General features: G+C 44.8%; 1 protein-coding gene across 1 annotated transcript in view; it reads right to left on the reverse strand.

Annotated features, from left to right (window-relative positions):
* LOC143291981 (frizzled-5-like) overlaps positions 1-27,500 on the reverse strand; it is a 174,478-nt gene that overhangs the window by 105,998 nt on the left and 40,980 nt on the right. The window contains exon 3 of the mRNA XM_076602137.1: positions 5,811-5,885. The gene's annotated coding sequence lies outside the window, so the exon portion shown is untranslated. The remainder of the gene's footprint in view (positions 1-5,810; positions 5,886-27,500) is intronic.

The following is a 27,500-nucleotide window of genomic DNA, read 5'->3' on the forward strand; positions in this document are numbered from 1 at the left end:
AACGGATGGACAGACATGGTGGGAGGGAGGGTAACGGATGGACAGACATAGTGGGAGGGTAACGGATGGACAGACATGGTGGGAGGGTAACGGATGGACAGACATAGTGGGAGGGTAACGGATGGACAGACATAGTGGGAGGGAGGGTAACGGATGGACAGACATGGTGGGAGGGAGGGTAACGGATGGACAGACATAGTGGGAGGGAGGGTAACGGATGGACAGACACGGAGGGAGGGTAACGGATGGACAGACATAGTGGGAGGGAGGGTAACGGATGGACAGACACGGAGGGAGGGTAACGGATGGACAGACATGGTGGGAGGGTGGGTAACGGATGGACAGACATAGTGGGAGGGAGGGTAACGGATGGACAGACACGGAGGGAGGGTAACGGATGGACAGACATAGTGGGAGGGAGGGTAACGGATGGACAGACACGGAGGGAGGGTAACGGATGGACAGACATGGTGGGAGGGAGGGTAACGGATGGACAGACATAGTGGGAGGGAGGGTAACGGATGGACAGACATAGTGGGAGGGTAACGGATGGACAGACATAGTGGGAGGGAGGGTAACGGATGGACAGACACGGAGGGAGGGTAACGGATGGACAGACATAGTGGGAGGGAGGGTAACGGATGGACAGACATAGTGGGCGGGTAGCGGATGGACAGACATAGTGGGAGGGAGGGTAACGGATGGGCAGACACGGAGGGAGGGTAACGGATGGACAGACATGGTGGGAGGGAGGGTAACGGATGGACAGACATAGTGGGAGGGAGGGTAACGGATGGACAGACATAGTGGGAGGGTAACGGATGGACAGACATAGTGGGAGGGAGGGTAACGGATGGACAGACATAGTGGGAGGGTAGCGGATGGACAGACATAGTGGGAGGGAGGGTAACGGATGGGCAGACACGGAGGGAGGGTAACGGATGGACAGACACGGAGGGAGGGTAACGGATGGACAGACATAGTGGGAGGGAGGGTAACGGATGGACAGACATAGTGGGCGGGTAGCGGATGGACAGACATAGTGGGAGGGAGGGTAACGGATGGGCAGACACGGAGGGAGGGTAACGGATGGACAGACATGGTGGGAGGGTAACGGATGGACAGACATAGTGGGAGGGAGGGTAACGGATGGACAGACATAGTGGGAGGGTAACGGATGGACAGACATAGTGGGAGGGAGGGTAACGGATGGACAGACATAGTGGGAGGGTAACGGATGGACAGACATAGTGGGAGGGAGGGTAACGGATGGGCAGACACGGAGGGAGGGTAACGGATGGACAGACACGGAGGGAGGGTAACGGATGGACAGACATAGTGGGAGGGAGGGTAACGGATGGACAGACATAGTGGGAGGGTAACGGATGGACAGACATAGTGGGAGGGAGGGTAACGGTTGGACAGACATGGTGGGAGGGTGGGGATGGACAGACATAGAAGGAGGGATTGTGTGTGGGTAACGGATGGACAGACATAGTGGGAGAAGGGTGGTAGTGGAAGTGTATGGAAGAAGCTGGGTTGGAGGGGGAAGATGGAGGATTAAAAGTCAAAAGTTGTGACAACGACAGGAATCAATCAGAGAATAAAAAGTCAGTTGAGGAGGAAGTTGGGAGGGAGGAGGGGCGGGGAGAGGGGATCTTAGCGAGGTAAGCTTCTTCCTAATGCTTTTGATTTCTAGAATGCTTCTGAGACTGAAGCTTAGAGTGAGAGAGACAGAGGGGGGGGGGGGGGGGGAGAGAAAGGGGGGGGGGGAAAGGGGGGAGAGAGGGGGGGAACCAGACAGAGAGAGACAGATACAGAGACACAGACAGACAGAAAGAGACACAGACATAAAGACAGGGAGACAGAGACAGCGACAAACAGTGATGAGGTAAGGGTCGAAAAAACAAAAGACAGAAAGAAGCAAGATTGACAGAGAGGAGTAAGATACATTGAGAAAAACGAGAAGTTTTCAACTTCATTCAACACAGCACAGCACAGCACAGCACAGCACAGCACAACACAACACAACACAACACAACACAACAAAACGGAACGCAACAAAACGTAACGTAACGCAACGCACCACGCCGCACCACACCGCAACACAGCACAGCACAGCACAGCACAGCACAACACAGCACAACACAACACAGCACAACACAGCACAACACAGCACATCATAGCAAAAACACAATACGGATTGCAAAAATCAATTTATCATTTTATCGAGATTTTCAGTGTGGGACAAAATAGAAAGAAAGAAAGAAAGACAGAAAGGAAGGAAGGAAGGAAGGAAAGGTAGGAAGGAAGAAAGGAAAGAAAGAAAGAAGAAAGAAAGAAAGGAGAAAGAAAGAAAGGAAGGAAGAAACAAAGACAGAAAGAAAGAAAGAAAGAAGAACGAAAGAAAGAAGAAAGGAAGAAAGAAAGAAAGAAAGAAAGAAGAAAGAAAGAACGAAAGAAAGATGAAAAGAAGAAAGGAAGCAAGAAAGAAATAAGAAAGAAAGAAGAACGAACGAAAGAAAGAAAGAACGAAAGAAAGAAAGAAAGAAAGGAAGAAAGAAAGAAAGAAGAGAAAGACAGGAAGAAAGATAGTTCAAACCCCCCCCAAAAAATGAAATGAATTCCACTAACATTTGTCCCTTGCCCTTCCACTCCTTCCCCCTCCCTCCCACTCACCTTTTCCCGGAGATGGAACTTCTTCAGCTGCTGGTTTACCTTTTCCTGTCCAGGATTTAGAGATTTTACTTTTCTACAGTGACATTTCAGATTTCGGAAGGATTAGTCGTTTTTGTAAACTTTACCATTTTCAACCCTCCTCTCTCTCTCTCTCTCTCTCTCACACACACACACATGGAACAATGAGTAGACAGCGTGTGCAGATGCTTGTGTGTATATATATATAACTAGATGAATGATAAATGAATATATATATGTGACCAAGCGCGCTATGCTTGCTCCAACACTATTCACGCACAAGCCACAGCAGACGACAGTTTTCCCTCATAACCCGCCACAGAATGTGTGACGTCACTCCGCTTACATCATTTTGTCCTGGCCAGACCACCTGCAGAATCGTCTTAATTCCATCTTTAAATCTATTCCATTTATGTTTGCCTACGTGAAACTGATTTAACGCAGTTTGTAATTTTCAGCGACGAGCTCGTTAAAACTGACCCTGTTCAGGTGACTTAAATTAAGATTATAAATTCATCTTAAATAATCAACACTTCATTTTACACTCATTATAAAGTAGGCGTTGAGCTCTTTCTTTTGCAACTTATCCGATGCAAATCGGTTCAGTAATCATCTAGAAATCTGTCACTGAACACCTTGTAACAAGCACAGTTCTCATCAGATTTCTTCAGATTAGTGACGATCTGATCGCAAGCACACGTGACGGACTTTGTGGTCCGCTAAACTTGCATAAATTGGCACAGTGAATGATGAGTGGTCATTTCATACCTGGTCAGTCATCTGACCAGAGCCTGCTCTCTCTCTTGCTGTGTCGCGGGCAGTGTGTCGTGTGTGTCCCCACAACGGCTGACACTTCGCTACGTATCGCTGTAAGTACTAGTGTGTAGAATGTGTTGATTTGTAAATTGTATTATTCGACACAGTACTTGTGTTCATATAAGTATGTTCAGTTATTGCTATGTTCAGTTTATTCTTTGTTCAGTTATTGCTTTGACATGTTAGTCACAGCTCGGCTATGATTGATCTAGAAAATTGCCATGTCGTCATATGCTCGTAGCAGTATTCCATTTGATTCTTAACGTCACAGTCAGTGACGTCTCTCGACACAGATAGTTTGTTCCAGAATGTTCTAGTGAGTGCGTAAAGTTCATTCACCACTTAATGGTTAAGCCATGGTGGTTCTTCACTTACTATCTGGTCTATCAGTTTGCCAATATTATATCTAATCCACTGATTCATTTGAGTCACTTTGACACAGTATAAGCTTTATCTAATCTATACTGTCAGTGTACTTTCACCAAGTCAGCATCACTTCAATCACTTTAATTGAGCTATTTAAATGTATTAGAAATGTCATTTGATGTCAGCATTTGGTCTTCACACATATGCATTATGTTGTTGCGTATCCCAAACCCGAGTGATAGTCTTTCCATGTAGTATGTATACATGTGCTTTACTGTTCACTTGTGTTGACATGTTGTACTAATGACATTTGTTTATGTCATTCCAGGCATTGTCTTCTTCTCATTGTCTTCTCTTAGACTAGTTCTCTTCTAGTCTTCTTCTTCTTCTTAGTTCTCCTAGATATCTTCTTCTCTTAGTTTTTCTCCATGTAACTATTGTAAATAAAACAATAGAAAAACCCATTTGTGACTGGCCTCTATATGTCCCTGGCCTGTGCGTGGGATCTTGTCTATCCTTTCATTCAATCAATCAATTAGTTAAGTCTTTTGTGCCATACCCCCTTCAGTAACCACTCGGTACACGGCTACATATATATATATATATATATATATATATATATATATATATATGTGTGTGTGTGTGTGTGTGTGTGTGTGTGTGTGTGTGTGTGTGTGTGTGTGTGTGTTCCTTTTTTAAATTACCATTGTCACAACAGAACTCCAGCACCCTTCAAGATGACTTGGTGTCAGCACCTATCTGGTGATACAGTCTCCATATGTATATATACATATATATATATATATATATATATATATATATATATATATGTATATATATATATATAGACAGATAGATAGACAGGTAGACAGACAGACAGACAGATAGATAGATAGATAGATAGATACACAGATACACAGATAGATACACAGATAGATATCGCAATGAGAGAGTGGCGGTCAAGGGGCAGCAAGCAGGGCTGACAACCTTCGATCGTCAGTTTCCTACCGGAGCTGACTGACACTGATGGGCGCGTGCCAGTGTCAGTGTCTCAGGGTTATCCGGCCCCCACTACAGAGACCTCAAATGCCGGAACAACCCACTTTCCCCTTCTCATCCACTTCCTCATCGTCTGGTACTAACCGCGGACTTTGGCCGAAATAGCTCGCTTACGTTTACGTTCCAGGTCATGTCATAACTTTTCCTTTCGAGACCAAGGAAATACAACTTTTTCATTGTTAAGAAACTGCTGTTGTTTTTCCTTATAGGTGGTGAAGTTATAAAACTAACAATAGAAAGAATGAGTTCTAACAATGAAACAAAACATATTTAACGCTTCTTCTCATTTTTTAACATTGGAAAATAATTATTTATGATATGAACAAAACATAAGTAGTGCCCCTCCTGTTATTTTTGGTTTACTTGTATAATTATCAAATTGCGTTTCCAGTTGTTCCTTGACGTGTTCATATTCGTTTATGGCATGCTGTTTGAACTGTCGTTTGGTGTGAGAAACTGTGGTATTCATGAATGCATCGGATGTCTTATTTCGAACTCATCTCATCTTTGAGTGAAAGAGACAGAGAGAAAGAGGAAAAGAAAATTTTATTCAGTACAGACCACAGCCCCTTTTGAAAGGGATCCAAATATGAATACGACATCTATGATAAGCAAGAAATAAAGGAAGTACAAACCATACTTTCACAACTTCTTCAGATAAAGCAGTGTCATAAATCCACACACGAAATGGGGACACTGATGCAGGACCTTCAACCCCAGAAGCCAAAACATGACAGACAGCGACAGAGCCAGACAGTCAGAGAAAGACGGAGAGAGACAATCAGACAGGCACACACACACACACACACACACACACACACACACACACACAGAGTTGTCATAAAGCACGTGAAACATGTGCACTGCCTTACCTTGGAGCCAGTACAGTCCTGTGGAACTCGTACTTATCCCTTCAGGAGACAGCCATCAGCAGTTCCATCCATTCTCTGAAACAAGAAAGCATTGGTAACATTTGATTATCAAAAACCTGAGAGAAGAGAAAGGTGTGCTGTTCAGTTTAACATGATTTTTGACAAAAAAAAACCCCGAAAAGTATGAAGGTGAAGACTGACCGACTGGCTATTGAAGGATTGATAGTTTGGCTCCTTACCCGCAGCATCCACACCCACCCCTCACATGTTCACCTCTTTGGCCTTCTTCATTTCTTCCCTCTCTTTCTCCCTCTATGGCCAACTCCCACCGCCTTTCTCATTTTCCTTTCTTTCCTTCCTTCTTTTTTATATTCTGAATTGTGCCGTTTGTTGACAGAAACAGAATAGAATTAGTGTGATTTCCCCACTAACATGCTGACTGATGTTATAGTTAACACAGAGAGAGAGAGAGAGAGAGAGAGAGAGAGAGAGAGAGAGAGAGAGAGAGAGAGAGAGAGAGAGAGAATGGGAGGCGTTAATTCAAAATCGGGAAATGGGAAGTGAAGCCACACCACCCCAAAGTAAAACCAAACAGACAAATCATGATATAACTGTGCAAAACAAGAGCCATTTTATTTCCACAAACCCATCCCCTGTGTCACACTCGCAGGAACGAACGACAAACATATACACGAAACCGACCCGGGTCAGAAGCTGCAGTAACTGACTCCACATGCGGAGACAGCTTCCCCGCCCAACAAATTTCACACAGTGATAATTATTGTTGTGGAAAGGTCGAGGGTGACAGCTGAACTGATTAACTCCTCTCTCTCATGGCAGGAGGTGTTGGCACTTCTCTGCAGAGCAGAGGACGGGAAAATAACACCAGTTTGACTTCACCACCCAACTCGGGGAATCACACACGGGGCATCCCAAGCCAACGATGCCGCGGCCTTTAATCCACTTGTTTTATTATCTTTTGTTGTTGTTGCAAGTGTTGTTAAATGATGATGTTGATAACAACAACAACAACAATTCCACTACTACTACTACTACTGTAAAAACAGATGAATCGCTCATGATCTTAATGCTCATACTCCACTCACACAATGCACGCACTAACAACAACAACAACAACAACACACACACACACACACACACACACACACACACACACACACACCTGCGCGCGCGCGAGCGCGGGCGCGCAATTATCCTTTCACTTCTTTTGGACAATGGAGGACAACTAAAATAGTCATTTCATGGCTAGAATAAACATTTCCAAATGCACAACAGAAATTGAGAAAACACAAGTAAGCCAGGTCCATTAAATTATATCTACATTTTCATAACCCCATATTTCTGAACTATACAACAAAACAGGAACGATCATAGATTGGTACATGTTAAGAACAACACACACACACACACACACACACACACACACACACACACACACACACACACACACACACACACACACAGCCTGTAACTCTGTATTCAAATCGAAATTTCACACAAAGGAATTGAAAGCAAGTAACAAAACAGTCGTCTGCATAATGTAATTCACATTCGTTGCCAACTCCATTAAAACAACAACCAAAAATCCTCTTTTAATGTACTGCACCAGTCACATTAACCAGTCACCAACTTCACAAAAAACAAAACAAAATCAAATCTCTTTATTATAGTATTTGTTGCGTGTGTTCACGTGTTTTTGGGTTGTTGTTTTTTTCTTCCTCCCTTCTCCTAGTGAAGTCTTCATGCAGTGTGTGCTTGTGGGTGGGCGTTTACTGTATGTGCGCGCGTGCAAATGCGTGATCTGTGTTTGTGGGCACGAGCGCGCGCGTGTGTATGTGTGTGTGTATGCGTGTGTGATTGTTCATATTTGCAATGTGTAATATTGTCTTGGTGTTTTGGTGTGTCTTGTGCTGTTGTATGCTGTTATGTGATATGGTATGTATACATGTTTCATACGAGGCGCTTAGAGCCAATTATATGGCGAGCTTTCGCCATACAACTGCTACGTTTCCTTATCATAGCTATGAGACTAAATCAATAATCATATTTGGCAAATCCGTGGTCTTTACAAATGCAATCGGTGTCATTGTCAGTGTCAGTGCCTCTCTCTCTCTTAAATTATAAATTTCTGACTCCCTCCATCCTCTCTACCACACGCATCCACACAGTTTAGAACACACACACACACACACACACACACACACACACACACACGCGCGCGCGCGCGCGCGCGCGCGCAAGCACGCACGCTCGCGCGCCTCCCCCAGCAATACCCCCACTCCACCCACCCAGGAACTATCGTCACCCCTAACCTCACTACCCTTCGCCCGGCAACACAATCCCCACCCCTCCCACCTTCCACCACCCTCACCAACACCCCAACCCCTGAGGACCAATTCCCCTCCTCCTCACATCCATATAGTCGTGAACGGTCCTTGGTCAGCTAGATATACCTCCGTTTGAACCAACCACGCCACATGACACCACACCTCACCACATCACACCACACCTGGCCACACTCCACCATACCATATCACATCTCACCACATCACACAGTAACACAAGGCACCACACTGCAACACACCATGCCACACCACGTCACATCACAACAACAACCCTCGCCCCTCCCCATGTCGCTCCTGCACATGAGGTAGTACCCAGCACATCACAGTGCAGTTTGAGGTAGTACCCAGCACATCACAGTGCAGTTTGAGGTAGTACCCAACACATCACAGTGCAGTTTGAGGTAGTACCCAGCACATCACAGTGCAGTTTCAGGTAGTACCCAACACATCACAGTGCAGTTTGAGGTAGTACCCAGCACATCTCAGTGCAGTTTGAGGTAGTACCCAGCACATCACAGTGCAGCTTGAGGTAGTACCCAGCACATCACAGTGCAGTTTGAGGTAGTACCCAGCACATCACAGTGCAGTTTGAGGTAGTACCCAGCACATCACAGTGCAGTTTGAGGTAGTACCCAGCACATCACAGTGCAGTTTGAGGTAGTACCCAACACATCACAGTGCAGTTTGAGGTAGTACCCAGCACATCACAGTGCAGTTTGAGGTAGTACCCAGCACATCACAGTGCAGTTTCAGGTAGTACCCAGCACATCACAGTGCAGTTTGAGGTAGTACCCAGCACATCACAGTGCAGTTTGAGGTAGTACCCAACACATCACAGTGCAGTTTGAGGTAGTACCAAGCACCCAACACATCACAGTGCAGTTTGAGGTAGTACCCAGCACATCACAGTGCAGTTTGAGGTAGTACCAAGCACCCAACACATCACAGTGCAGTTTGAGGTAGTACCAAGCACCCAACACATCACAGTGCAGTTTGAGGTAGTACCCAGCACATCACAGTGCAGTTTGAGGTAGTACCCAGCACATCACAGTGCAGTTTGAGGTAGTACCCAGCACATCACAGTGCAGTTTGAGGTAGTACCCAGCACATCACAGTGCAGTTTAAAGAGAGAGGGAGGATCGGCGGAGAAGAGGGGTGGTGAGGAGGATAGAAGGGTATGGGAAGTGGGTCTAGTGGTTGTGTGTGTGTGTGTGTGTGTGTGTGTGTGTGTTAGGGGTAGGGGTAGGGGTAGGTGGTGGGGTTCAGAGTGATCGGATGTGCTGAGTACATGTTTCCTTGAAATAAAATAACTTGTTGTGTGTGTGTGTGTGTGTGTGTGTGTGTGTAAAGGTGGTTCCCTCCCTCTACCACCATCATGAACACAGCCACCACCACATTTGGATGTGTCATCCTGACTCTTTTGATGTGTGATCAATTGACGGACAGCCAGTGGAGGGCGAGTGGACGAGGGGGGGGGGGGGGGGGGGGGAGATGGAGGAAGGGGAGGAAGGGAGAATGAAATAAAAAGGAGAGGGGAGACAAGAAGCGGAGGGACAGGAAGGAGAGAGAGAGAGAGATAGAGAGAGAGAGAGAGAAGCAGAGGCAGAGACAGAGATTCGAATTTCATGCATAACTGGACATGCACAATCAAAGGCGTAACATCAATCTTTGTGATCTGTTCCACTCTACAATGACACCCTGTGTGAGCACCGCACTGGTCGGTTTGGAGAATAGCGGCTGGATGGTTAGCAATTGGTACACATGCTAACGATCTGTTCGATGGAAATGCCTTTACAGAATCAAGCTTAATTTTCAGTAGCATAACTTGTGGCTGTGATCTGTTCAGAAAGACTTGGAACTTTGCTCGTATGGTTGCTCAAACTGATGGTGCGGTAGCTCTTTGTTGTGCTGGAGATTTCCTTTCTTGGAATGGATGACGATTGGTGTTTGGGTCCATGGCGTGGGCAATTCACCTGTGTGGCAGATTTATTGCAGATGGCAGTAAGGATATCAATTACTGCCTCTCCGCCTTGTTTCAAGTGTTATGCACGCCGCCAGCTTTGCCCCATTTCAATGTACTTACTTTATTTTGTTTTGTTTGTTTTTGTTGGTAAAGTCTTTAACAATATCATACAAAGCTTTCTTTGTGTCGTTGTTGCCGAGGTCTTCACATCAACGTCTTCACAAGTTTGTTCAGTCCAGCTTCCTTGACCGATCCTCTTGTTCCTTGCACTGCACATTACCGCGCCTTTCCTTTTCCTTTGTGGTTTATGATCCCTCTCGTGCTGCACCTTCGAGTGGTTTCCTTGTACCCTGAATAAAACACGTACTCTGAGAGATCCAGAAAGTCAACTTTGGTTAGGGTTATGTCTTTCCGTTTCCGTTTGAATTATCCCCCTTCTTCTACTCCTTCTCCCCCTCCTTCTTGTTCTTCTTTTTCTTCTTCTTCATTCTTGATTGACGGTAACTGCTTTTTGTTAACATGATAAGATGGAATAATCGCAATCATTCTCCATACAAAGGGGAAAGGAGCAGGGTAATTTATTTCCTACTGTCTAACACACAATGCAAGATTCACAATGCTTGTTCCTTCCTACTAAAAGTGATTTATTGATCCATCCTTTTATCTCGAGCCCAAGGGTGGTGAATGATTTATGTCATCTGACACCGAAAACCGGCGCCATTTTGGGAAAAAACCCAACTATAAACGCCTTCTTTGCAGTACTCAGAAGGATATCAGGCACTTTCCCTTGTCGGTAGTTTGTGCTCTCCCTCCCCCCCCCCTTCCCATCCCCACCCCACCCCCCAACCCCCTTACAGAAAAGCAGTTTCGTTACAGGTAGCTTCGCACATTCTCCATGTTTATCATTTTTTATCCGTTTCCCTTTCTCGCCTCTCCACTTTCATTTCAAAACTTTGCATTCTGCACTGAGGACAAGGCTGAGGGGAAGTGGGCACAGGGAACAGATCAGTTTACACCGTCTCTGGCCGCTCTTTGACAGCCTCAACAGAACTTCTTCTTCTTTTCCTTCTCCCCTTTCTCTTTAATTTTCTTTCCCTAATTCCTCCTCCTTTACCCCTTCTCTTCATTATCTTCTTCCTCTTCTTCCTTCTATTTTTTTTCTTCTTTCTCTAAAATCCTGGGTGGTAAGCCCAACGATCATCACTCGATCCTACAAGTGGGCTTTGATGATGGTGTGTGACCTGTTTTACCCGCTCCGTGTGGACCACACCAGATCTTTCAGAGGCTCTGCACCAACACCTGAGGATCACACCAGATCTCCTTTCAAAGGCTCTGCACCAACACCTGAGGATCACATCAGAATCTCCTTTCAAAGGCTCTGCACCAACACCTGAGGATCACATCAGATCTCCTTTCAAAGTCTCTGCATCAACACCTGAGGATCACACCAGATCTCCTTTCAAAGGCTCTGCACCAACACCTGAGGATCACACCAGATCTCCTTTCAAAGGCTCTGCACCAACACCTGAGGATCACACCAGATCTCCTTTCAAAGGCTCTGCACCAACACCTGAGGATCACACCAGATCTCCTTTCAAAGGCTCTGCACCAACACCTGAGGATCACACCAGATCTCCTTTCAAAGGCTCTGCACCAACACCTGAGGATCACACCAGATCTCCTTTCAAAGGCTCTGCACCAACACCTGATGATCACACCAGATCTCCTTTCAAAGGCTCTGCACCAACACCTGAGGATCACATCAGATCTCCTTTCAAAGTCTCTGCATCAACACCTGAGGATCACACCAGATCTCCTTTCAAAGGCTCTGCACCAACACCTGAGGATCACACCAGATCTCATTCAAAGGCTCTGCACCAACACACCTGAGGATCACACACCAACACACCAGCCCTGGGAGGGGATGTCGCTGTCTTTTACCCTCACCCACTCCTCACGCCCACCCCACCTCCTCTCCTCCCCGTGTATTAAAGATGTCACAGAACTGGTAATGATGATTTATAGACAGCCTGTTCGTGTGTGTGTGTGTGTGTGTGTGTGTGTGTGTGTGTGTGCAGTCAGGGTGTGTTCATGTTTCTAGTAACTGAAAACAGAATACTGACTTTATGAATTTTGACGCGAGTACTTGATCTTCTCCACGCTTGGAGGCCTGACTAAGCGCGTTGGGTTACGCTGCTGGTCAGGCATCTGTTTGGCAGATGTGGCGTAGCGTATATGGATTTGTCCGAACGCAGTGACGCCTCCTTGAGCTACTGAAACTGAAACTGAAACTCCACGCGTGTATACCCAGGAAGCGGTTAAGGCAATGACAGGTCTGTGCAGACGTTCAACGTGTTTGGAAAACTAAACAGAAGCGAAGAAACAAAAACACAAACAAATAAAAACAACAAAGATCTTGACGGATTCGAATCATGCGATACCTTACACAGCCGCAGGGAAACAAGACCAAACTGAGACCGCTGGCTTACTGTGTCCACCTGAGAAAAAAAAATCTGACGTCTCCATGTCAGAAAACATCGCTATCACGCGGATAACAGAGTGACGCAGATCGCCGAACGTCTTAACCTGTTAACAATAGTCATGAAGTCACCGAAGTAGGACTGCGGGAACTGTCTCAAGGGTGAGGAGCTAAGTACTTACCGCATCTGCTGATATTCTGTTGGAAATACTGTAAACTGATTTCCAACATGGTCCAAAATCAGATAATCGAAGAAATCAAAATAACTCAAACCCTCTTCAATATTGTGTAAGGTCTGGGCACGCAAAATGAAATATTAAACAGTCCACTATTATTTTTTGTTTGCTCAAACCAAGCGTCTACTTCTTCGGATGAAACAATAAACCGAGGTCCCGTGTGCAGCACGCATTTGGCGCACTGAAAAAGAACCCATGGTAACTAAAGTGTTGTCCTCTGGCAAAATCCTGCAGTAGAAATCCACTTTGATATGTACATAAATATATATGCATGCACGCAAGGCTTGACTGTTGTCCACACTTTTCATGAAATATTAAAAACAAACATGTACTCAAAACAACTTGTTCGCACATTTTGGAGGATGAGTTCAGTGAGCACGTACAGTCTGCACAACATAGGAAACCTCCTCCACACGAACTGACGCCAGTCGGCGGTAGACAGCCAGCCGCTCTGACGTTGTGAGAACCACGTTCAGCTTTCCGCCATAAAACTCTCCTGCTCCAAACGACCCTCATTGACTATTCAACGGCTTCGACCTGTCACTCACTATGCACCCAGGGTGGACGACCTTGAATTGAAAAGCAGACGACCTTGAATCGCAAAGTGGGGGAGGAGGGATCTTTGTCAGTTTGGACCCACAGGAAACGGAAGTGTGAGTTGGATGCTGCGCAGGAAATGCAGGCAGTACTGATTCCGGGTGAATAAGAAGTCAAGAAGAAACACTGATGGAAGTGAACATTGTCCGCATATTTACTTTTAAAGCTGTGATTAAGTGTCTTCAGCCAGTAACCCCCCCCCCCCCCTCCCCGACCCCCCACCCCCCTTTTTTTTCTCTCTCTCTTTTTTAACCTGGAGATGGTTAAAACCAAAAATTTGATTGTACAATCATATCTGATGTTATGCGGCAAATATATTTTTTCATTTGAGAAATTATAAGTGAATGTACATGTAAATTAATGATTTAAACTTTAAAAGCACATACCTCACAATATTATGAATATATGTCCTTTCATTTACTGTTGACACACAGAAGTGCACAGAAAACACGGACATATTATATATTACACTGTTACGGAGACAAACAACTTGAATCATTTACACCAGAAAAAAACCCAAAATGTAAACGAAACAGGTGCATTTAAGATGATATCTTGACTGAGTTAAAATACACTTTTCAAAATGTTCGCCAACGGATAACCTAAACAACAGCTGCAGCAAGGATGTAAAAACATTCCACCAGGTGTGTTCAGGTTACCCCCACAGGATTCAAGTGCAAAGTAGAAAATAACTGTAAGAAAAAAAATCAGATAAAATCAAATCAACTCGAGAATGGTCATTGCTGTATGCAACGTGTTTAGCATCAAGCGAAGCTGTGAGAAATGAGGTCAGCCTCACCGCTTCCAGGCTTTGTTGTTCAGGATCACTCCGATACAGCTAAACCACGTTATGTGTGCATGCCATTGTCAGTCAGTACATGTTGTGTGTTTTTATCACTTTGGTTTATTCGTCTATTTGTCTGTTTTCTTTCTAAAGTTTTCGTGTAATATTTTATAATTTCCTATTGCGGGCTGACAGCCTGGCCAGCACGATAGGTCTGTGCATAAGTCAGGCATCTGCAAACACTTTTCCTTTTTTTATTTGGAAAAAGTGGTGAAGCGTGTATCGGTCAGTCCACGTGCTTTGACGCCTCATCGAAACAAAACATGGAACTGAAACCAGCTGACTGAACTCTGACAAGCATGCAAGACTAAATGCATATCATTTGCCATACAGTACACATATCATTTGCCATACAGTACAAAGTACTTGTAAATACTTTCTTTCCTGTTTCTTCGTAATAACGATGCGTGGTTGTTGCTGTTGCACATACAGACTGCACGAGTGGAAAGAATCGAATGGTATTGTGTGACTAGGTGATCCGTGGTTTGTACAGCTTTGTGCGTGCTCTGTTGTAGTTCAATCACACAGAGAGGGTGCTGCTGCTTCCGCCTCGGAAGCAAGCTGACATGAATAATTATTATATAATGGGGTGTCTGTGGCTTGTGTTCACCACGGTATGCGTGTGGCTAGCGGTGACAGAGAGAGAGAGAGAGAGAGTGAGACAGAGGTAGGTGGGAACGAAATGAATCTTATTTCAAGAGAGTAGTGGAATAAGCATTATGACGTTGTTGTTGTCTGTTTTACAACCAGACATCAGGGCAGAGAGAGAGGGGGGGAGGAGAAAGAGAGAGAGCAAAGGGAGAAAGAGAGAGAGGAGAGAGAGAAAGGAGAAAGAGAGAGAAAGGAGAGAGAGAGAGGGAAAGGAGACAGAGGGAGAAAGGAGAGAGAGAGAGAGAAAGGGGAGAGAGAGGAGAGAGAGAAAGAGGAGAGAGAGGGGAGAGAAAGGACAGAAAGGAGAGAGAGAAAGAAAGGAGAGAGAGAGGAGAGAGAGGAGAGAAAGGATAGAGAAAGGAGAGAGAGAAAGAAAGGAGAGAGAGAGAGAGAGAAAGGGGAGAGAGAGGAGAGAGAGAGAGAGGAGAGAGAGGGGAGAGAAAGGATAGAGAAAGGAGAGAGAGAAAGAAAGGAGAGAGAGGGGAGAGAGAGAGAGAAAGGAGACAGAGGGAGAAAAGAGAGAGAGAGAAAGAAAGGAGAGAGAGAGAGAGAAAGGGGAGAGAGAGGAGAGAGAGAAAGAGGAGAGAGAGGGGAGAGAAAGGATGGAGAAAGGAGAGAGAAAGAGAAAGGAGAGAGGGGAAAGAGAGGAGAGAGAGAAAGGAGAGAGATAGAGAAAGGATGAGAGAGAGAGAAGAGAGAGAGAAGAGAGAAAGGATAGAGAGAGAAAGGAGAGAGAGAAAAAAGGAGAGAGAGGGGAGAGAGAGAGAGAAGAGAGAGAAAGGGGAGAGAGAGGAGAGGAGAAGAGGAGAAGAGAAGAGAGAGAGAGAGCACAGAGAGAACAGACTCCATAATGTCTGGGGGAGGAGGAGCAGGCTGGGCAGAGAGTAAGAAGCACGGGGGTGTCTCTTCAAACCGCTGCCAAGCCAGTGCAATGATACCGCCATTAAATACATCTCATGCAAATAGGTTTGCGCACCTAGATTATGCACCCCTATCCCTCCACACACAGATACACACGGGAATGCATGCATGCTCGCACATACACATACACCTACACACGCACTTACCTACACATGCACACACACGAACACACACACACACACACACACACACACACACACACACACACACACACATCCACACAGACAAACAATCACACGCGCACGCATACATACATGCAACCATCTCGAAATAGCACCCAACTATGATACTTCTCTCTCTCTCTCTCTCTCTCTCTCTCTCTCTCTCTCCCCTCTCTCTCTCTCACCCTCTCTCTCTTTCTATCTCTATCTACCCGTCTGTCAATCAATCAATCAGTCAGCCAATCTCTCTCATTTTCTCTATATTTCTATCTATGTACCCGTCTGTCAATCAACCAATCAATCAATCAGTCAGTCAATCTGTCAGTTTATATGTCTATCTCTCCATCCCCCCTCTCTCTCTACCAAGTTTTGTTTGTCTGTGAAGGTCAGCTTTTGATCATTATTACTGAAGACTTACAAGGGTGAAATTCAAACCATTCCAGTAGAAAACAGTGTAATACTGGATAATACAGGACAGTAGACATCACAGCAAAGCACCACACCGTAGAACACTGTGCCACACTCCACTCCACTCCACTCCACTCCATACACTAACCCACAGTACCCTATCAAATCTTCCGGAGATACAGTCTCAGAGACAACTCGAACACAACCCCCCGATAAATAAACCATCAGCGTCGAATTCCAAAATCGTGCACCCAGATTCGATTGGCACGCAACCTGAATACTGAAACACCATGCAGGCATTAATCTCAACTGGAAACCTATTTCGGCAAAAGCAATGCCACTATGCTCGATCGAATATGGACCCCCTCCCCCCACTCTCCCCTTCTCTCTCTCTCTCTCTCTGAGTCGCTGTCTGTATTGTCCCACCGTGTCTGTCTTGATCTATCTTTCAGCCAACCTCTCACTAACTCATTCTTCCCCTCTTCTCTCATCATCTTTCAACCTTCACAGCTTACACAAACAAAATCATTGCGACAAAAAAGTCGACTCCGGCCGTTTCGTATTTTCTTTGTTAGTTCCCCACGACGTGTGTCGATTTTTAAAATAGATTAAAAAATAAAGTGAATATCATTTTACAAATCAAAAGCATCAAAATTACGATCCCTTCTTAACTTGATCACAAACTAAGAAGAAGCTGGGAATATGTTGGCCTGTATTCAGTCACACGCAATGTGCGCGTGTGCGCCATCACACACACACACACACACACACACACACACACACACACACGCACGCACACACACAGGTAACAAGGGACTTACTTGTATGCACAGTTGCCAGACAGGAGGGGGTAGGTCAGAACACAATGACCCATCTTGCACAGTTTAGAAAGTAGGCGTAGTGAATACTTTAACACCCCAAATCAAATGTATACCCGGAGAGAAAGCAGTGTGCGTGTGTGTGTAGTTGACCTATTCCTTTGGAGTTTCTTCGTCACACGGGATTGAATGGCCTGGGTGGCCCAGCCAGGAGCCACAATGCTTCCGCCAGTATCGCTATAAGCGTCCCCCATCCCTATTTCTCCCAACCTTCAGCCCCAAACCACATCACATGACGGTGGTGATCCTCTGGGAGATATCAAGTAAGCAAAACAAGTATTAAAAAGTAAAAAGAAGAATGAACACCCAATAGTCATGATTAGTTTGCCTGACGAAAATCGCCCCTAACAGTACAAGATAAAATAAGACGAAACGAAATCAAATGAAATGAGATGAAATGAAATATAAAAAGTGAAATAAAATTATACCTGACCAGAATGGGTCCATCTTGAAAACAACTGAACTGGACATAATCCATCTGAACTTCCAGAGAAGAAAAGGAATTTGGAGAACTTGAGGAGCAAACCTGACCCGACAGGTACCAAAACTAAATAAATGAGGGAGCGACTCCTCTCCTGGCACCGTCCGTCGGTAACAGCTTGGCACGAATCGACTGGCAAAGGGAAAGAACAGTAGAAGGGAGGTTTAAACTCAGACCAGCAGTACAGGATAGGGGGCAATAGACGTCAGGCAGCGGGACAAGACAGCGCCAGCGGGACCAGTTAATGTCACAGCACAGCGCTCCTTAAGCCTACAAGCACGTGCTGCTCGTTCCTACCTCTTCTTCCTCTTCTCTGGGATGGTGAGCTGAGAAGGCTGTTCGTGTGTGGACTTGTGGGGGAGAGAGAGACAGAGAGACAGAGACAGGGAGACAGAGAGAGACACAGAGACAGAGAAAGAGACTGACGCATGAACACATACAAAGGCAGAAAGTGAAGAAGATTCAACGACGACAGAGTAATGCAAGATACATACATAGCCGAATGTTTATAGCGCTGAACACTCAACCCCAGGATCCTGGGTTTGATCCCAGTATCCACGTCTGATAGGTTTACTTATGGGTTGAGATTTTTGTGATCTTCAATGTTAACAAAAGTGCAAAACGTGCCAATGTTTGATCTCTTTCCTGAGCACACGCATGCAACAGACCAATAATGCACGTATAAGATGTAATCCATGTCACTGTTCGGTGGGTTATGAAAACACAAACATGCCCATGCACTGTCTACATGTCGGTGGAGAAACGGGCATTCGGAACACTAGATACGAGTGAACGTTGGAGTTGGAATCCACGAAAGCAAAAAGAAAGAAAGAAAGGGAGAAAACGAGCGAGAGAGATTGAAGAAAAGAAAGAAAAATTGACAAACAGCAAGCCAAGGAGACGAACATATTTTTCAGATCAGAATGAAATCAAGTTCAATACATCGAACTGTTGTTAAAAGGTTAAAGGCCTCATCGCCTATAACGGCCATTGAGGCAATGGAATCATATCCACTGTGTGTGGGGCTCGGCACAGGAAGGCGGGGAATAATCCTCTCCTTCCGCTGTTTGAACCTTGCCTATGCACACCTGGGTGGGGTGAGGAAATCGGAGCACTGTGCATTCCTCAAGGACACACCAGCCTGAAAAGTGGCCTCGAACTCTGATGCCGGGATTGGTGAACACTGGATCTAAGTCCAACGCCTAACCGATTATGCCACAGTGCCTCTTCGAACTCATACATAATTTTAGAAAAACCTCGCTGACACTGAAGGGGAACATTGAAACAGGTCACCACCAACAGAGCGATAGACGTGCATGACATGTCGAGACATCCAGTGCACCTCGACAACTGACGAATTGAAATCAGGGTCAGCGCATGTCACGTTCTACGAGGGCCCGATAACCTTTAATGAGGGTCTACTTTGAGTTAAAGAATATTTTGTTGAACTGTGAATGTGATGTGTTGTGTTGAATTGTATTGGATTCAGTTGAGTTGCGTTGCGTAGTATTTGCATTTCACTGAACTGTATTGCAATGCCCTCGAAATCAGCCACCCATCCACCGCCCCCAACACACACACACACACACACACACACTCCTGTTCTCCCCCAACACCCTCTAAGCCTCCCACCTCCTTCTCCCAGCCAGCCCACCCATCCTCTGCTCATTCAACCCTCCTCCAACTCCCCTCCACCCCACACACCTCCAATATAAAACCCAAGTGCCTGCGCAAAGGCGACAGAGGAAGAATGAGGTGAGTAACGAACGAGGTAAGGAGGTGTAGCGCCAGGTGTTGGGTTTCCGCTTGTCCCTCCCCCCACCTCCCACACCCTCTCCACTCCTGGCGGGCCCACAGGCCTCTGGAAGCTTTACACGGGCAGCGCACAGGGCCGGGAACAAAAACACTTAAAACCTGGCAAAGATAAAGCGAAGAATTTATTCCCCCCCATTCACTGAGTTTTATGGGGGGTTGGGGGAGGTAGGGAGTGGGGGTGAGGGTTGTGGTGATGCGAGTGAAGTATGCCGGGGTGGAGGAAAGAAGTCACACCAACAAATATGCACGCACGTACGCACACACAACACACACACACACACACACACACACACACACACACACGGAAGAAGAGGAGGAAGAAGAAGAAGAAACAACAACAACAAGCACAAGAAAAGGACACGAGAAGATCAAGCAGAAGATGGAAAACAGACTCCAGAAAAAGTAAAGTATCGCTCCAAAAAAGCAGTTTGTTTCATAGACTGTTGAACAAACCGAGAGGTGATTTTGGTCAAGGGGTGCATTCATTGCTCCACCACCGGCATCTCCCTCAAGTCACCAACGGCTGTTTCAGCCACACGTGCACCATCAACAGCTAAAAAACACGCTTTGAAAAAACAATTTTTCAGGAAACAGAAAACAGTTATTCAATAGTTAAAAACAAAACAACTGTGGCTTTTCATTGTAAAGAATCAATATGCAAGAAAACACCTCTGTTTATGTGTGTCAAGAAGAAAATTGTCAAAGTTCTCAAGTGATCCTTAACTTTTAGTGAACCGTGTACAGTAGTTTCGCGTGTTCAGTCTCGCTTGGCAGGTGCTTGTGGAAGGAGGCTAACACCTTGTGGCTTACTGCGGGTACCCATTGTGTGCAGCGCAGTGTCACCAACCTCTTCAGCGCTCAGGGTCACTTCACAACAACGTGCTGAACGTGCACTGGAGCTGTCGCTGCACTTAACATTATAGTTATTCCTTAACCACACAGCTTCCAGTTGTTTAACACTTACGAAATAAAATATTATGTCTGTCTGCATCAAAGAAACAGAAAGCAACAGCGAGTAACGGTATGCAGTATAATCCAGTTTCTTTCTTTCTTACTTTCTTTCCTTTTTTTGTGTCAATCAAGGAGTAATCCAGGAACAATAAATAGGATGAGAGAAAGAGAGACAGACAGACAGACAGAGAAAGCGAGACAATCAGACAGCCAGACAGACAGACACATAAACATACAGTCAAAACGGTGAAATAGACCGAAAAAATGGTGAAACAAATGGGGGAGGAAGTCTCAATCCCAGCAACCCTTTCCCATTCCTTGAAAACAGAAAGTAAACCTTCTCCCACACAATACTAACCCCACACATCACAACGATCAAGACAACCACAATAAACTAAAACAGCATTTCAATAAAGTCCGTTTTCCACAACAAATCCAGCATTGTCGGGCACCATTGTCAGCTGAAGACGCAGCATCCTCTTCTGGACGCCTGAACTTCTCATTTCACCTCATCCGTCGTCCTGACATATCTTATCACACAGCCACGGCCACGTCCACTTCCAGACAAATGGAAGTGGCCTCTCGGCCTATATCTTTCTTCCACACACGCGCGCCGTGCAGATTTCATAGGTTTTCTCTTTCGGTGCTTGAGAGATTCATATAAGCGAGAGAGAGAGACAGACAGACAGACAGACAGAGGCACACACAGACAGATATAGAGCGAGAGGGGCAAAGAGACAGACAAACAGAGAAAGAGAGACGGAGAGAGGAAGGTGAGTCAGAAACACAGAGGAACGGACAGATGAGGAGGCAAGAACCAATAACGATGTGTCAATGACAACTTCAAGGCAAGAAAGGGAAAAGTAACCCATAAGCAATCAAGAGTCGGAGTGAGACGAAGGATCGTGTGAGAAAAAAACATCCACACAGAGAGAGACAGACAGACAGAGACAGAGACAGACAGACAGACAGACAGAGAGAGAGAGAGAGAGAGAGAGACAGACAGAACTCGAAATGGAACTCAACTCGAAGTTGGATGTTTTATTTAGAGTAAACGGGTAAACTACAAGTGGTTTCACCATACCTTTGCACACACAAAAAAACAACAACAATAAACAGAACAACAACAGAAGTTGACAAAAAAGAAGAAAAAGAAGAAGAGGAAAAGACAGAGAGAGAGAGGAGAGAGAGAGAGAGAGAGAGGAAGGGGGTGGGTAGGCAGACAACCAGACAGGCAGAGACAGATAGAGACAGACAGAGGCAGACAAAAACATAGAGAGGGGAGAGAGATCGAGAGAGAGAGAGAGAAAGAGAGACAGACAGACAGACAGACAGAAGCCGATATGATGTCCTATGCCAGCTAAAAGGAGCCAAAGTATGGAGTAGGCCACTGTTTGACCACAGCCCAGGAACGGGCTGAAAGGCAGAGGGAGCAAAAAGAACTTACCAAGAATGTTTGCTGTGTGTCGGACTCTGTTTGTCTGTCTGCGGGAAGAGAGAGAGAGAGAGAGAGAGAGAGAGAGAGAGAGAGAGAGAGAGAGAGAGAGTTCTCGTCTATTTTTGGAATGAAGGTTTTACATCATACTTTTGGCGAACATGCCGTGCCATATTATCATACAAATAATGAATATTATATGAGTAAGTAAATGAATAGGTAAACATATAAATTAATAAATAGATAGATAGACAGATAAACAGATAAATAAATAATGTATCTTTCTCAAAGTCGTTTTTTACAGTCCGTTCCAACATAGTGTGGCTGTAGTGAATTCAAAGTCAGGTATCCCTCTCTTCCTCCCCCAACACCCCAGCACTGCCAGCTGTCCTGGGATAGTTGTTGGTATCGGCAACATCAATCACCATCTTCAGACCCAAGAGGCAAACTCACACTCAGAATTTTGTGTGTGTGTGTGTGTGTGTGTGTGTGTGTGTGTGCAATTGTGTGCGGGCACACATAAGTGTATACACCTAGGCCTAGTGTGTTTTCTTATATGTAAATCCCAAAGACTTCACTTGCCCACAGTTTACAGTATATACTGCCGATGTAGTGAAGTAAGTGACACCAGTATCCCACAGACATGTATTTATCCAGACCTAATCTCTGCTGCTTCTGGCCTGTCTGTCACTCTCTCTGCGTCAGGCCAACGGTAAAGTCATGGTGGTGGGAACAAACTACTGTCTTGTCTCCAGAACAGAAAAAATGCATCCAGTTTATAAAATATTGATAAAGGAATGTCAAGAAAGGAATGAATGGAAGAATGATGTGAAAAGGGAAAGAAAGAAAGAAAGACGCACAGCAAAGAAGAGAGAGCGAAAGAGAGAACGAGAGAGAGAGAGAGAGAGAGAGAGAGAGAGAGAGGCAGACAGACAGAGAACGCGTGAAGATCACAGAACTGTGGGGTTGGAAGGGTTGGTATTGTGGGAAGGAAATAAAGAGGATGATGAAAAGAAATAATGAAAGAATGAAAGAAGAAAAGAAGAAAAATAAAAGGCAGTAAAATGTGCATCATTAGCATTCGCTTCAGTAAATATAAACTCATCTCCAGAATGGATACGTCTGACCTGGAAGAGCAGGAATTTCGCCCCCAAAGAGAGGCGTGTATGGCGCATGGGCAAAGGAGCAATAGAACAGGTGTCTAGTTCGGCCATGAACTCCAATGAACACTTCAATGAAGTATATATTTCGCCAGGAACAGACCCTGAACTCTCCGTTTCATTAATGTTCATATTTAGCTCCTGACTTCAATGCGTGGGAATAGAGAGAATGTTCACAGCTATGCACGGGGTATTGAATGCACAGGTACTATTTACAGGACTTTGACGTGCTTTACACCTGACAACAAAAACTTCCAAACAGAGAAAGGGTGAAATCTGAGTCCCTCTTTTGTCTCTGTCGCCGGAGGTATATGTTCCCTTTGAAACGTATTACTTGCCCTATTTTAGAAAAAACGTGACAGACAGTTAGTGCGCTGGGACTTAATTCGTTTTCTTATTTTCAATGGTTTTGTATTCTTAGAGAAACCAATCTGCTTTGGAATCGGGACTGTGCCGTGTGATTTTCGGGATACCGTCTTCAGCTAGAGCTAACGAAAAGACACGGGGATCCCACAATGACAACTGTATCTGGCACTGTTCTTGAATTAAACACAAGCAACCTCACATTGGGAACTGCTATCAGGATGGAGAAAAACAAACAAACAAAAACAAAACAAAACAAAACAACAAAAAACAAAAACAAAACATAAATCCGAAATGGCGTGTCAACGACAGTCCATCAATATCTAGCTTGCTAGCTGCCTATCTATCTATCTAATACAAATAAGTGCCGTGTGTGTGTGTGTGTGTGTGTGTGTGTGTGTGTGTGTGTGTGTGTGTGTGTGTGTGTGTGTGTGTGTGTGTGTGTGTGTGTGTGTTCTGGAGTTCATCTCCACAAATGCAGCCTGCTTATACTGACACTATCTATGACGAAGATGTCAATGCACGTAGTAAGGGGAATGGGGAATGGAAGAGAAACATTCTTTTTATTTCATGTTTAGATAGTTGAGTAGGTTTGTTAGTGACGTGCTTTGATCACCTGTACCTTCACCACCAATCCAAGGAACAAAGGCCAGGAATTATGTCTCACGATGTACAGCCCTTTCTCCCGAAGACAGCCCAACACAAAACGTCATGTGTAAAGGTGTGGGTTCGTGAGGCTGTTTAGCTGGAGTGTTATAGATTATCGGGAATGTTTTCATAACTCATATGTTAGACCTCAACCCTCTCCCCCTCACACACACACATCCCTCCGCCCCCATCCAACACCTCTTTCCCGTCCTGCTCCCTCCAACCCGCTACACACTGAGTCCAAGAGACAGTGAAGCCAGACTACATGTACAAGAACCCCCAAACTCCTTTCTCGCTTCACTCCCCCCATCCCTCCCAAACTGTGCTCTCCAGTCCTACAGTCACAACCACCCCAGCTTGTGTTGAAAGGGGCACCCAGCCTCGAGAACAGGGGGTGTGGGCTTTAAGGGACAGCTCATGTTCTGTCTGTCAAAACTGAGAAATAGAATAGAGTGTCACCAGAAACCGAGATCGCAAACGAATATGAATGTCTCTCTCCCTTCTCCGCTGAAGGACACATGCTGTTCTCCAGTTACAAGTGTATAAACAAACATCAACCAAGAAAAAAACAGAACAGAAAAACAGAAACACACACACAACAACAACAACAACAACAACAACAAAATAAGCCGTGTGACGAGCAACACCTTTTTCTTTGCTTGACAAGAATCGATTTTCTTTCGCACCTTTAGCGAGTTTACCTTCATTATGGGATCCATTTAAAGTGGCTAAGACCTTCGACTTTCCCGTCGAGATTGTTGTTGTTGTTGCTGCTGCAGCAGCTATTTTTCCCCCCATGAAAGGATCATTTTACGAGCCATGTTCTCTCCGTGTCATTTCCAGCTGCAAAGATATTGGAAGTGTTGAACTGATCGAACACCATTGATTCCCGGCTCACGAAGAGACCCTCTCCGCTACATGTGCTGTGTTTGTCCTTGTCGATGTCAATAATGTGGGCAGGAACTTTTGGTGACTCGCCAAACAGAAAGACGAATAATACAAACGTTCTAATGGCTTTTGATTTAAAACGACGGATCTATGCATGGGTTTATTTATTCATTTTTTTTATTTGTCTACTGCTGCTCATAACGAGCCGACCGTGGATGTCACATCAGGATAGATAGATAGATAGATAGATTGACAGCTTCAGTTTCAGTTTCTCGTCACTGCGATCGGACAAATCCATATAAGCTTCACCAAATCAGCTGACCAGCCTGACCAGCAGCATAATCCAACGCGGTTACTCAGCCCTTGAGAAGACAGACAGAAGGATAGACAGACAGCAAGGCAGGTCTAATATTATAGACACATTATCAGATAGATAGATAGATGGATAGATGGATAGATAGACAGGTAGCTTAATAGGTAGAAAAAAATATATACAGTGTGTGTGTGTGTGTGTGTGTGTGTGTGTGTGTGTGTGTGTGTGTGTGTGTGTGTGTGTGTGTGTGTGTGTGTGTGTGTGTGTGTGTGTGTGTGTGTGTGACAGGGAGACATACAGTAGATTGATAGACAGACAGACGCAGTCAGAAATAGAGACATATATATATATATATAAAGCCAGAAAAGTAAACACGAAGCAATACAAAAGAAGAAGAAGAAAATCCTTCGCACAAGACAAGGTAAAATGTTGACAGATGCACAATACCACACAACAGTTAAGACAGAGTTCCTCTTTCATGCAGGAACTGAAAAAGAAAACGAAACCACTCATGTGATTCCACTTTAATTGGCAGTAACAAGGATTCAACTGATCCATTTATCTGGCTCTTACTTTGTCTGTCTGTCTGTCTGTCTGTCCCTGTCTCTTAGTCTGTCTCTCTCAATTCAACCGCTCTCTCTGTCTCTCTTTTTGACTGTCTGTCTCACATTTTCTCTCTGTTTCTTTCTTTCCCTGTTTCTTTGTCTGTCTATCAATATATCTCTACACACCCCACCCCCAACACACACAACACTCTCTCTCCGCCCAGCCCCCCACCCCCTGCCACAATCCCCCTTCTCCCTAACTACGACAAACCCATGTTTTACAAGCAAACAATTATTAGCAATCAGACAAACACCAAACAGAACACAACGAACGAACAAATAAACAACAAAACTGTCGCGTTAATGTATCCTCCGGCCAGTTCCTACTGACCCGCCTCACAAATATAGCTACAACACTGGCCATTCCGAGGCCAGAGAGCCAATATATCAAGGAGAGACTGACCAAACAACACAGCTCGGATATGTTCATATTTCATTTCCATTTTTACTGAAATGTTGCAGCATTCTTCAACATCATTTGTTATGTCAATCAATACAAACGAAGCTGAACATTCTTTGCTTCGTTAATCAATGCAATGTCGGCGTAGCCTTTATTTATTTACTCATATAGATTCGTTCTGCTAAGAAAGGCATTACTGCCGATATTAGATTTGACTCTTTTTCTCTTTTCATTTCTCACCCAAATTGTTTTCACATGGTATTGTTCTTTTCTTTCGCTTGTTTATTTGCCTGTCGGTTGTTAGTCTGTCTGTTTGCTTTCCCCTTGTCACATGTCCACGCTTCCCCCATTCCATCTGTCCTCTAACTCACGATACACACATCTCATCATTCAGTCAACAAGGAAAGAAAATGGAGACAACTGATCAAATTCGATATTTTTTCTTGTTATACACATTCAAGCGAGTCGACAAAAACATTTAAGAGGAATTGGACATTATGAAATTGAAAACCATTGTATTCTTATTATCAGAGAAAAGAGGCGAAAAATATTCTAGGTGTGTGTGCGTGCGTGCGTGCATGCGTGTACGTTTGTTTTGATTTTATGTTGAAGGTGTTCCTCTTTTCCAGATACATGGAAAAGGCCACAACAGACATTTTATATAATCAGAGAGGCACCTACATGATAATCTCAAGTTATTATAGATCTTACAGAATGGACAGCACATGATCTCTCACTCCATCATATCATAACACACTTCAAACAACCCGTTTTTTACTTTTCTACCGCCTGCCTGCAACTGGCTGTGTCCGTCACAAAGGTCACTATGTCATTGGCCACACACATGACCTGACCACAAGCCAGCCCAGAAACCAACAACAAAAACGACAGCAACAACAACAACATCAACAACAACAACGACGTCAACAGCAACAACAACGACATCAACAACAACAACAACGACATCAACAACATCAACAACAACAACAACGACGACGACATCAATAACAACGACATCAGCAACAACAACAACAAAGACATCAACAACAACAAAAACGATATCAACAACAACGACATCAACAACAACAACGACATCAACAGCAGCAACAACGACATCAACAACTACA

The sequence above is a fragment of the Babylonia areolata genome, chromosome 1, assembly GCF_041734735.1.
Source record: "Babylonia areolata isolate BAREFJ2019XMU chromosome 1, ASM4173473v1, whole genome shotgun sequence".
Taxonomy (NCBI): Eukaryota; Metazoa; Mollusca; class Gastropoda; order Neogastropoda; family Buccinidae; genus Babylonia; species Babylonia areolata.